At 41.7% G+C, this 11,922-nt stretch overlaps 2 long non-coding RNA genes and 1 other non-coding gene across 3 annotated transcripts in view; 1 reads left to right on the plus strand and 2 right to left on the minus strand.

Annotated features, from left to right (window-relative positions):
• The first annotated feature begins 2,708 nt into the window (after window positions 1–2,708).
• LOC123038351 (U1 spliceosomal RNA) lies at window positions 2,709–2,868 on the plus strand. The gene has a single exon (XR_006417813.1). It is a non-coding gene; the product is annotated as a U1 spliceosomal RNA (small nuclear RNA).
• A 5,662-nt stretch (window positions 2,869–8,530) lies between these two features.
• Window positions 8,531–10,793, minus strand: LOC123187483 (uncharacterized). The gene is made up of 2 exons (XR_006494017.1): window positions 9,259–10,793; window positions 8,531–9,165 (listed from the first exon to the last, which is right to left on the minus strand). It is a non-coding gene; the product is annotated as an uncharacterized lncRNA (long non-coding RNA).
• A 74-nt stretch (window positions 10,794–10,867) lies between these two features.
• The window catches only part of LOC123187484 (uncharacterized), a 2,375-nt gene continuing 1,320 nt past the window's right edge, over window positions 10,868–11,922 (minus strand). The window contains exons 2-3 of the long non-coding RNA XR_006494018.1: window positions 11,127–11,149; window positions 10,868–10,969 (exon numbers count right to left, since the gene is read on the minus strand). This is a non-coding gene — a long non-coding RNA (uncharacterized lncRNA). The remainder of the gene's footprint in view (window positions 10,970–11,126; window positions 11,150–11,922) is intronic.

Raw genomic sequence — 11,922 nt, forward strand, 5'->3', positions numbered from 1 at the left:
TAGAGAAGTATGATAGGTGCATTGCAGTATTTTATACTAACAAGACCTGACATATATTTTCATGTTCATAAAGTATGCTAGTATTTGCATTCCCCTACTTCTCAACACTTGAGGCTTGACAAACATAAAAGAGAATATTGAGGTATCTCAGAGGTACCATGAGTACCTATCTGAAGTTTGCCGAATCAACCTTAACCTTACTAAGTGCTTTCTCATATGCTAATTGGGCAGGTTGTCCTGATGACAGAAGATTGACTAAGGATTTACTGTTTTCTTTGGTCCAAATAATATCTTGGATCAACACAGAGGTTGAATATAAATCTTGAGCTAATGCTACTGCTGAATTAATGTGGGTACAAACCTTACTAGATGGACTTGGTGTTATTCATTCTCCAGTTGTTTGCCTATGGTGTGTCAATATCGGTGCCACATATTCCTGAACAAATCTAGTTTTTCATTCAAGAACTAGGCACATTAAGATTGGTTATCATTTTGTGCGTGAAAGCGTAGCCAAGAGACTACTCGACATTTCGTTTTACCTTCACAGGTGACCAAGTTGTAGATGGTTTTATCAAGAGGGAAGTGCATATTTCAAGCCCACACTCTTGCCCTAATCTAATCTACAACCCTAGTATCATCTCCAACCCTCAACTATGATACCGTCTAAGAATCAACCCCAAACTCTAAAAACCGGCCAGGATTCAACCCTACCCTCCCTATTGACCGATTTTGATCCAATTGACATGTTTTGACCCGTTGACCATCTAGTCATAAAGCCACGTCAGCAATTTTTTTAACAAAATATTCTGTAAAATAAAAAAACTATAAAACAGTTGATTTTTTGTAAAATAAAAAACAATTATGTAAAGTAATAATAAAAAATCTAGAAACTGAAACTGAAGAAATTTACATTAATTGAAGAATTTTTGAAACTTTCCTAGAATGTTTAGTACTATTTTCTTAAATTTACAGAATTTTCCCCTTTTCTGTACAAATATTTAATTTTGGGAAAAATTGGGTAGAAAATGTAATTTGAAAATAATTTCATTGTTTTAAACAAAAAATTGGAAATTTTCCAGTATGCTTAGTATTGTTTTCCTGATTTTATAGATTGTTTTCAAAATTTCATAAAAAAATAGTTTTCCTGACCGTGGGGCAAAAATGGGGTAGAAAATTGCACTAGACTATTTTTTTGGTTTACAGAATTTTTTTGTTCATTCAACATATTCTTTTACTTTCGTCAGTTTTAGATAATTTTATTAGTATTATTTTACTTTTTTATATTATAGATTTTTTATTTTACAGAATTTGTATTGGAAAATCTGATTTTTTTGCTGACGTGGCTTGCTGACTGGATGGTCAATGGATCAAAACCGGTCAAGGGGGAGGGGAGGTTCAATCCTGGTCAGGTTTAGAATTTTAGGGTTGATTAAGACGGTATCATAGTTGAGGGTTGTACATTAGACTAGAAAAAAAAAGTTGGGGATTAGAATGTGCACTTCTCTCTTTTACCAAGGGCTTATCATGACGAAAATTAGAAGACCTCAAGGGCAATCTCAACTTTGTGAACTTGTGATTGAGGGGGCACGTTAGAAAATATTATACACATATATGGCATATATCCCCTACAAGTGTAAGCGTGGCTACCTAGGCCAACACTTAGACCATCTCCAGATTTGTAGCGGCTGCTCAATCTCCCGAAGGTGCTCATAGGGATAGAATATACACGCGTGCAGGGATGAGTGTATATATGTATGTATAAGCGTCTGTATTTGTACTGTGTTGAAAAGAAAAGACTTGCAGTGGCTGACAAGCGGGCCTGTAGTGTCGCTGACGCAGTGGCCAACATGGATTTTATAGGGGTACCAACGTGGATATTGTAGGGGCAATCCATCACCTGTGAATAGGAGGACCTCCTGAATACACCAGTGCTCCTATTATGCGCTGAAATACATGCTTAATTTTTTCCAAATGCATTTTTGGAACATTTCTTAAATGCAAAGTATAACATTGTTTTGAATGGTACATAACATTATCTTTGACTTACAGGACATTTTCTTTTTGCATTGTATAAACATTTTTGAAGTACCTTGTACATTTGTTTGAAACACGTGAACTTTTTTTAAATGTCACAAAGAATTTTTTTTGTTTGAAAGCTATCGACATTTTTCAGAAATTAAGCTAACAAAAATTATGCATAAACATTTTCCTTTATTTACCCAAAACAATAGGGTATTACAAACGCAAACAAAAGGTAAAAAAGCAGACTGAGAGAGAATGCAGTACGTGTTACACCGAAAATTTTCATTTGTCGTTTTTTTTTCAGAACCGTTTGCCCCTTCTTTTTCAGTATTGTTTTTTTAGGGTCTTTTCCCGTATTGGTACAACAGTCTCACGTGGTAGAAGTTGCTGGGCCTGCCCGTGCTTCATCAGGGTGATCGTACAACTCGCAGCATGTGAAGTATAGCCGGGCCCGTCATAGCTTGCCTGAAGGCCTCTGTACCGCATTCTAGGCTTGCTTACGGCCACGTTTTGGCCCAAATAATGTTAACACGCGAGCCCATGGTCTGCGGACTTCGTCCAAGAAGCCCACAGGGAGCAGCACATTAAACACAGATCATTACCCTTGTTTAGTACCACATCGCTTGTTGAGAACGTTGGAGCGGGAGAACGAGCTATATAAGCAAGGCGGGGTGCAACCTTGGAACATACTTACCTGGACGGGGTCGACGACAGATCAAGAAGAGCCGTGGCTTAGGCTAGTGGTCCACATTGCACTTGGTGGAAGAGCTGGCTTACCATCTCCCCAAGTGGGAGAGTGGACGTCATAATTTATGTTAGAAGGGGTTTGCGTTTGCGCGGCCCTTGCTAAATTTAATCAAAATTTTGAATTTGAATTATTTTAGATTTTTAAAATATAAAATTTGAAGAGTCGTGGGCTACACTATCCTTTTGGTAATATTTTTTTACCTTTGATTTGAATTATTCTCAATTTTAGTATTTGAATGGTAGTCTAATGTGCTCCCTTGAAATGTCGACACTGCATGCTTGATTATCTGCATGCAGTTCAGATTTCCTTGCTTACCATTTATCCTTGATGTATTGCAGTTAAGTTTATAGCTGACAAAATGATAAACTACAATATCACCAGTACATGTAAGATTCAATGGGAGACAGCGCCATAAGCCCATAACTAACATGTGGATTATTGCATCAAAGCGTTGCCTTCCAAGATAGATTATGTAAATAATCTCCTTGTGCAGTTGGGCCTTTTTCACTGGAACCTGAAAAAGGGATCATCAGTACAAACAGAGTTCAGCTGCGCTCCTCCTTCGCCAGTAGAGATATAGGAACATCCGTGGAATACTCTGTTATAACTTGCAAAGTAAACACAAATGTTCACGCCATCTTTTATCTTGCAGCCACAAGATCGTAGCTCTGCATCACATCGTAGTGATTGTCCTTATAGTATTGTTTGCCCTGCTGCAATCGTGGCTGCGTAGCTGACAACCTTTTTTTTTTTTTTTTTGAGGAGGCGTAGCTGACAACTGATCCTGTTAAATGTGCAATGTGCATCGTTCATTTTCTTCAGGTACTTTTCCAGGAAATCCAGTTCTATGTTTTTTGCTTGGCATGAATGAATGAAGTGATTACCTTGTACGGTTGTACCGGAGTATGATTGCAGCAGCTCAGTAGTGAGCATGCACCCTGCAGCAACAATTAGCTAGTTACTTTAACAAGCCCAGTCTATATTTCATAAAAATTTCAACTGTTATCGGCTGAGTTTTACTCGCATTCAGAAATTGGTCTTTCTTCACTTTCCTACATGCAGCAGCATATCAGTGTTGTATGCTTGGTCTCTTTGATTCACCGCATATTGTAATAGTACTGCAAATCATAATTTATGCAATACAATTGTTCATATACTTTCCACTGACTTGAAATGTACTTGTCTTACAGTATTTAGGACTTTTTTTTATAATTTAGGCTCAAATTCGGCGTCGTCCTTTTCGCACAGATTTGGCTTTGGTGTCGGTCAAATTTAACTGTTGTTACGCTAATGTTTTCTTGAGTTACTAGTAGTAGTAGTTTTTGCAGTGAAATGTAAGCTCTTTTTACAGTGCAAATATTGAAGATTTACATATTGTAGTACAGTAGTAGTCTTTCTTGTCCAAATCGTAATGCTTCTCTGTACTTGTTGATCTTTTCAGTCTGAACTTATTCACTCGGCTCAGGATTTTTGTTTTGTAACATCATGGATGATGCATTTCTTTATATTTGAATGTAAGCTCTTTTTAAAAGTGTTGGCATACATGAACTGCAGTGTCCAAGCAATTGTATTTTTGGTGCTGAGAGGTTGTCGATCGGGCTTAACACATGTACACTAATCGTATTCGTAACCGTAACCGTAACACGATTCTTCAGCAGGATCTTTCACAGGTTTATCCATCGGCAGCTGGCACACCCGAAAGCCGGCGGCCGTGGCCGGCAGGTTCTTCCTCCGGAACGACTCGGCTCTCCACACCCCAACCTTGTGGCAGAGGTGGTCCGGCCAGAACTGGCTGCCGTCGTCGACGTGCATCTCCTCGAGCACCATTGCGTTCTCCGCGACGAACTTGGCGAGCTGCGTCGGGAAGCAGTTCACCTCCTTGGCCTTGAACCGCAGCGTCACCTTCCGGAGGCTCGTCTGCAGACAGCGGAACGTCAGAGGGTCCGGGAGCTCCGACACCCAGCCAAGCTCCACGGCCGACGACCTGCACGCGAGCTTCTCGAACCTCTCCATGGACTCGTCGAAGGGGTCCTTGTACTCGTCTTGGTCCCAATGGTCGCATTGCTTGCCCAACCTGAGCCGGAGCTCGGACATCACCCAGGAGCGGAGAAGCCTCGCCGTTGCCACGGCTGTCTTGCTGTTCTTGTGCCACCAGTACTCTCCTTCTAGTTCGAGGAGCTTGAGGTTTGGGAACGTTGGCAGGATGACCCCGCCGTCCTTATCCTCGTCGGCGGCGATGATGTCTTCGATGCTCTGGAGGTGCACCTTGAGGGCCCTCGTGCTGGAGAAGTTTGCGATTATGCGCGATGGCGGCTCGTAACTGAAGGCCCAGCTATGGCTACTGTGATGGCGGCGAGCCACATCGAGATCGACTCGCGCGAGCCCCGGTGCCGGCGATGTGAGCGAGAGCTTGACGGGGTATCCCTGGAACCGGAAGAAGCGGAGGCTGGGCATGTCGAGCTCGATGCCGCTGCCGCCAGCGGCGGACGCCTTGACCTCCTTCTTGTCGACAAAGGTCACGAGCACCAAGGCGGTGAGCGTCGGGCATCGGAGGCGAAGTGGCAGCATGAAGTAGTCCCAGTCGTTCAATCTCTCGCCAGAACCAGCCGCCTTCTGTCTGACGTTCGCCAGAGCCAGGCTGGTGAGTGCCGGCGCGGCGTCGAGCATGTCTTGGAGATACCCCTCCAAGAAAAAGCAGTTACGCAGCGTCAGATCTGTCAGGCACGGGAAAGCCAGGCCCGAGGACGGCGCCGTCGACGGCGGCTCGAGGTTGCAGTTCGTGAGCTCCAGCACCCGGAGCGTGGCGGCGCACGGCAGGGATGCCAGTGGCGGGAAGTAACGGTCCTCTCTTGAGTGGCCCTTCTCGCAGCCGATGCTGAGCTCTTCCAGCCGCGACACAGCAGGGTCGGCCAGGAGTTCGGCGACCCTGTGGTCCGGTTCGGCATCGTCCCGCACCCTACGCCAGCTCTTTCTGTTGTAGTAGGCTCCTTCCTCCAGGAAGAGCTTGAGTGTCTTGAGGCCCGCACCATGGCAGCGCCGGCGGGAGCCGCGGCGCGGCCGACGGAGCGATGCGAGGATGTCGCGGGCGTCTTGGAAGAAAGGCTCAAGCCTCCGAGTAGAGTAGGGCCTGGTGTCGAGGTTGAGGAAGCTGGTCCGGTGCCACACGGATCGCCACCGGCGTGAGAGGAGGGCAGTGGCCGCGGCCTCGTGCGTTGGCGCGAAAGACAGGATGCGCGCGAGCACGTCGTTTGGGAGGGCTGAGAGACGGTCGGCGGCAGCCATTGTGGATGCCAACGTACGTCGCGGGTTGGAGTCTTGGAGACTTGGAGCTCCATATTTATTTATGGATGTGCACGTCGACGATTCAGTCCGTTTGGGTTTTGGAACGGATACGTACGCCGCGCGCCGACCTGCATTGCCGTTCATAATCCAGGTCGAGTCAGTTTGTGGTACTATTATTCACGGAAAGAAAATTATACTATTACTATTACAACTTATGGTTCCTTCCACAAGAAGAAGTACATCACGAGCTTAGCACCTTCTCTTGTTCAGAATTTCAGTGAAGGCTGGTTGAGCAGAGATAAATATCTGGAAACAATTAGGACTGGTGTCTTGTGATGTTTTTGACTAAGTAATTTACGGACAAGATGATCGTGTCACTAAGCATATTTGAAATTGCCTCCAAAAGACAGATTGTGCAGCCCAAAAATCATGAGAAAAATTACACAAAAATCATGGGTTATTATGTCAGATAAGAAATTAGTTGACACCCTAATTGATATAAACTCAATACTGATCAATCTGATTTTCCAAAAAATAAGAAAAAGCAACTTTGAATTCCTTAAAAATAACAATGAAATTCTTGATTGCTTGAGACAAATTGAACCAAGGGTAACCTTGTGACTTTTTGCCAATAATGTCTATTTTTGACATGCAAATATCCACTTAATAATTCATCAAGCGCAATGCATCTTCCGGGAAGAGATAGAGGTAGGTGGCAAAGATCACAACTTAGTAGACGACATCGACGACAATAGCTCCTTTCTCTTCGTCAATTTTCCCCATTGCTTCTTGAAGGATTGGGAAAACCATAATTGACAACTCCTAAACAATCACAGTTGTCGGGGCTTTTCGGTGTAAGTTATTTGGCTTGGACATGACATGTTATTCCCGCATCCAGGGGGAGTACGTTCTATGGGATGATTTCTTAGATGTATTACCCTATCCCCAGTGTTTTAGTGGAGCATTCAAATCGGATTCTGTCTAACGCGAACAGGGGCGGTGGCTCATGGATCCCATTGGAACAGCACGAAGTTCAAGCCCTCGGACTGGCGGGTCATGAATCCTGACGATGTAGGGGGGAAGAAGGATCTTGATGGGGAACGCCAAGCAAGGCAAGCCTCATGAAGGAGGGAAAATATGAAGGAGAACCTAGGTACCGGCGCACCCTATATGCAAAAAAAAAAAGTAATTCAAAAAAAGTTCAAAAAATTCCAAATCTTTTCTGGTATCAAACATGATCAAGTATTATAGTCTTATAAAAAGATTCGTCAGAAAATGACTTCCGTTGTATCCTGGGTCGAAGATTTGACAAAAAAGCTATATTCAAGTACTATTCATGCTATATTGTCGTCATATACTTGTCTTTTTTGCCCTGAAGTCAATAAGAATCATTTCTTATCTAAATTTTTTATACGAGTACAATACTTGATCATGTTTGATTCTAAAAAAGATTTCAAAATTTTTGAACTTTTTCTGAATTACTATTTTTTTTACATATATAGGATGCGCGGATACCAGAGAGCACCAAGTTCCCGTCCCATGAAGGAGCCACTAATTCTGCTGCTGATTTATGAGGACGCACGAGGAAGAAGCTGGATACTATATGTTTTTTTTATTAACTCCTGGATACGATATGTGTGAAGGAGAAGTCCGACACTTTCCTATTTGTTTTTGTGGGCTGCGACGCTTTCAACATTGGATAAGATAATCAAGCCCGGGCTCAAGTCACGTGCACGTGAACGACGTAGGAGAACACAACACATATGCCCGTGCGTTGCAACGGGAGAAAAAAAAATCTCGCATGCTTCAAGTGACTCATCCATGTTACCACTCTCTTCGTGACCATGGTCACATTGTCCACCTCACAACGAACATGAAAATTTCAAGGGCAACGAGCTTGGTCATCACACTCTAGCACGCTGCTTTCGAAAGACCTTACGGTGCGTCACAATGGAAAAAGTTATCCACATATGTAGCCTCCGTCCTAAAGAACAGAATACAACTAAACTGATAAATATGTACCTAATTGTTTGTCACAGCGAACAACACAAATTATGTTAGCTATGGTTGAATAGAAATTTAATAATACAATTATTCTTAAAGCTAGCAAAAGTTTGATTAGCTGTTACCCCTGTGATAGAAATTTCGGAATTGAAGCACGTATTTTTTATGATATTTTTCTACAAAAAAATGTATTATTCAGTACATCAAAATATCCAGAATGGCAGTGGAAAGAAGCAAAAAAATATAAAATTATTCTTTATAAGAAAACTACATAAAATTTCATATGGCCCTAACCCAATAATAACACATAAAATCATGTGAAACATCTGATTAATTCTCTTCTAAAAATGAAGGATGTAAATAAAGAAAAAAGACAGATTAGTGAGAAAAATAACATATACCATGTATTTAATCAAACACTTTTTTCATGCATGTCTTCCTCACACCGCAAATGTTATAGTTAAACATATTCAATGATTCAAATACACATTAGTGCACTTTATTTGAAAGAGTCAAGTAACGATCAGAATAATGAATATATATACATAGATCTACCTAAGAAAGTAACAGTTTGTACCCGATAAATAATAAAGAAAATAAAGAATATGGCAGCTATAAATTTTGAAGACTTTTTTTTTGCCATCACATGGCTGGGCGCCTGGGCCGAAGTGTTTTCTATTCCTCATTCCTTGTTATCCTTGCTTACTAATTCCCGAGACAGTTCCTTAACACCCAGGAACTTCAAAGAGATATATAAATTGAAAGGGTTGAATATAAGAAACACAAGGTGGGACTATTTAATAATTTGAGGCCAGATAATCAATTAAGGGACGCGTCTAGGGAGCGGCCGGCTGCTCCCTAGCGTTCCCCAGCGGCCGCTATAAAAGGAAAGATTATGTCCCCCATCCCAGAAAAGGAAAACCCTCCCCCGATAGCAACAAAGACGTGTGAACCCAACAAAGCACGCATTGGACGTGGTCCCCAGGCCATCACGTGCCCTTCCCTCCCCTTCTGAAGCTCTCACACCTCTCTGGCCACCAACTTCTTTTTCCTCACGCCCCTACTTGACCCCACCTTGGGTTCCCAGGTCTGGATCTCCAATGCCAGAGCTGCCATGGCAGACGAATCAAAGTTAAATAACAGCTGATCTGGAACAATTTGGTGCAAAACAAGAGGAGAGAGGGTGATAGATCAGAACGTACCAGGCAGTAGGCACTAGCAAGGGTGAAAAAAAAGAGGTGATCCTTTTCTCCTCTTGTTCAGGTCCTTCCTCCTTGTCTTTCCCTTTCTCCCTCACAAAATTTCTCTTTGCAAAAATAGCTTCTCCATAGTTGTTGAAGATAACATAAACAGAGATCAAAACAGGGAGATCTGGTACTTGTGCTTTTTTATATGATTTTCATGCAACTACATCATGGGACAAGCCAATTTTTACAGCATGTGTGCAACAAAATGCGAAAATGTGCAAACATATAGGAGAGAGCACATAGAGTCGTATTCACACATAATGCAGAAGAATAGATGTCCATGTAGCAAAAAAAGTGTTGTAGCTACTATGAATAACTACCTACTAGACAAGAATCTGGTTTGCAAGTGTTTTTTTTTCTTTGATCTTTCCACACAGTAGTATATGTAACTTCATAGCTGAGAATTGTGTGCACAAATCTACAACAGCTCCTCCATCCCTATAACCAGTAAAACACACATTATGCAAAAATGAAGCCTTAGAAAAATGAACTAGTTCTGGGTTGCATCTGTGCAACTTAACCAACACGAGTGTGCAACTAACAACACTGCCATATCCATCTACTTGTGGGGTTGAATTTCAGTAGTTGGCATCTTCAACTCATAAAAAGTTGAAGATGCCAACTCATATAATTTCAGATTCATTTTGGTTTGGCTAAAATTTTGTATGCAAAATAAAAAAAAACTTATACTGGCTTGTGCAACTACATCATCTATTTTGTGCGACTGCAAGTACTCCTACATGCAATTCATATTGCATTTTTGTTCGACTATGTAATGAATTTTGAACTGATGAACATGATGAATTTAGCACGTCCGAGCACAAGAAATTGACAAAATAGTGAATTCTAAAAGATTACAATCTTCCAAATAAGTAGTGCAACTACATTCAAGTGCATCCACAAACCTAACAAATCAGTTACATGTGAATACATGAGGATGCTAACTACTAAATGATTCTTGTGCAAGTAAAGAAGTTGAAGATGTCTCCCTCAAAAAAAAAAGTTGAAGATGCCAACTCATGTGGCATTGTTGTGCAACTATTAAGAAAAGTTGGGGATGCCAACTCCTGATGGTTCATGTGTAACTAAAATAGTTGAGGATGCCAACTCGGTGATATTATTGTTGGACTATTTAAAAAGCTGAGACTGCCAACTCCCAAATGGTTCTGGTGCAACTACGAAAGTTGAGGATTCTAACTCGTATGATACTGTTGTGCAACAATTCGAAAAGTTGAGGATACCAATTCTTAATTAATTCTTGTGCAACTATAAAAGTTCGGGATGCCAACATCTAGCTGGTTCTTGTGGAACTGCGTAAAAAATCACATCCCAGGCTTCTTTGTGTAGAAAAAAAGAAAAGAACAATGCATAATGCCATTTCATGTTACCTCAACAGCTGCTGCAAATGATGTGCCATCTCCATATACAACTCCCACCTGCGTGGTCGCCTTCCATTTCCACCGTTTCACAATGCGAAATTGGCCACCAACCTAAAGGATGAATGGAAAAAGTTACTTGTGTGTGTATGCAGGAAAGGGGAATGCACCCACACTGCTTGCTCGATACTTGCCTCATCATCCTATGCCTCCCCATCGATATCAGCATGACAAGACTGCCAACCGGCGGGCTGTTTTGAATTCTACCGAGAAGAACGGTTTGTAGACCTCTGCATGGAACAAACAGAATATAGAACATGGTCGGAAAACCCAAACAAATAGTTATTATAATTGAAAACAAAACTACTACCCACAAAAAAACTGCTACAATGATAAATGAAAAACAACGAAAAAGCGAACAAGCCTCTCCTTCACTAGGAGCCGCACCTCCTTGTACAACCATTTTTGGTCTGTTAAGAGGAAAGCGAACAAACAAATTAGTCGCAGCAACCAAATGTATAAAATTAAAAAATGAGCATGAACAATTGATATCAAAAAAAGTGCGATGAGGTAAGCAACTCATGCTGATTTTTCTAAGCACACCTACAAAACAAAACAAAAATGTGTGCAACTTGATGCACTGTATGGCCAACTGAGCAGACATTAGTGTGCAACCAAAAAAATTAGCATACACACTGCCTGAAGATGATGTAGGCACTAGAGCCAAAACTAAACTAGCCACCAACGGTGCAACTAGATAGTCCTTCCCTGTGAAACTGCATAAGTGTGGCAAAGCCAACTAGGATATGAACTGCTTAGATATGCACGCATACTCTTGGAAACAGGGCACACATGAGTGTGCAACCAAAAAACCACACACACACAAACTGCTTGAACATGGTTTCCACAGTGTATCCATCTGAATATCATCGACTGTGCAACTGGTTAGCCCTCATTGTGCAAATCATAAGTTTGGCTGGCCAACTAAGATACATATATGTGTGATCCAACTACATTTGCATTCCTATGCAACTGTTACAATAAACTAGCCAACTAATTACTTATATGCACGCAACTTAAGAGAAAACAAAGAAACCACACGGATGCATTTTCAGAGGGTTGAGCAAAAGCATCGAAACTATCCTCTTAGTACTCTTATTCTTATGTACTTCCTTCTATTCCAACTCAAATTGTTGCAAAAAGATATCAATAAATCGCCACGCTGGGATCAGACGGTTTGGCC

The sequence above is a fragment of the Triticum aestivum genome, chromosome 2A (assembly GCF_018294505.1).
Source record: "Triticum aestivum cultivar Chinese Spring chromosome 2A, IWGSC CS RefSeq v2.1, whole genome shotgun sequence".
NCBI classification, from domain to species: domain Eukaryota; kingdom Viridiplantae; phylum Streptophyta; class Magnoliopsida; order Poales; family Poaceae; genus Triticum; species Triticum aestivum.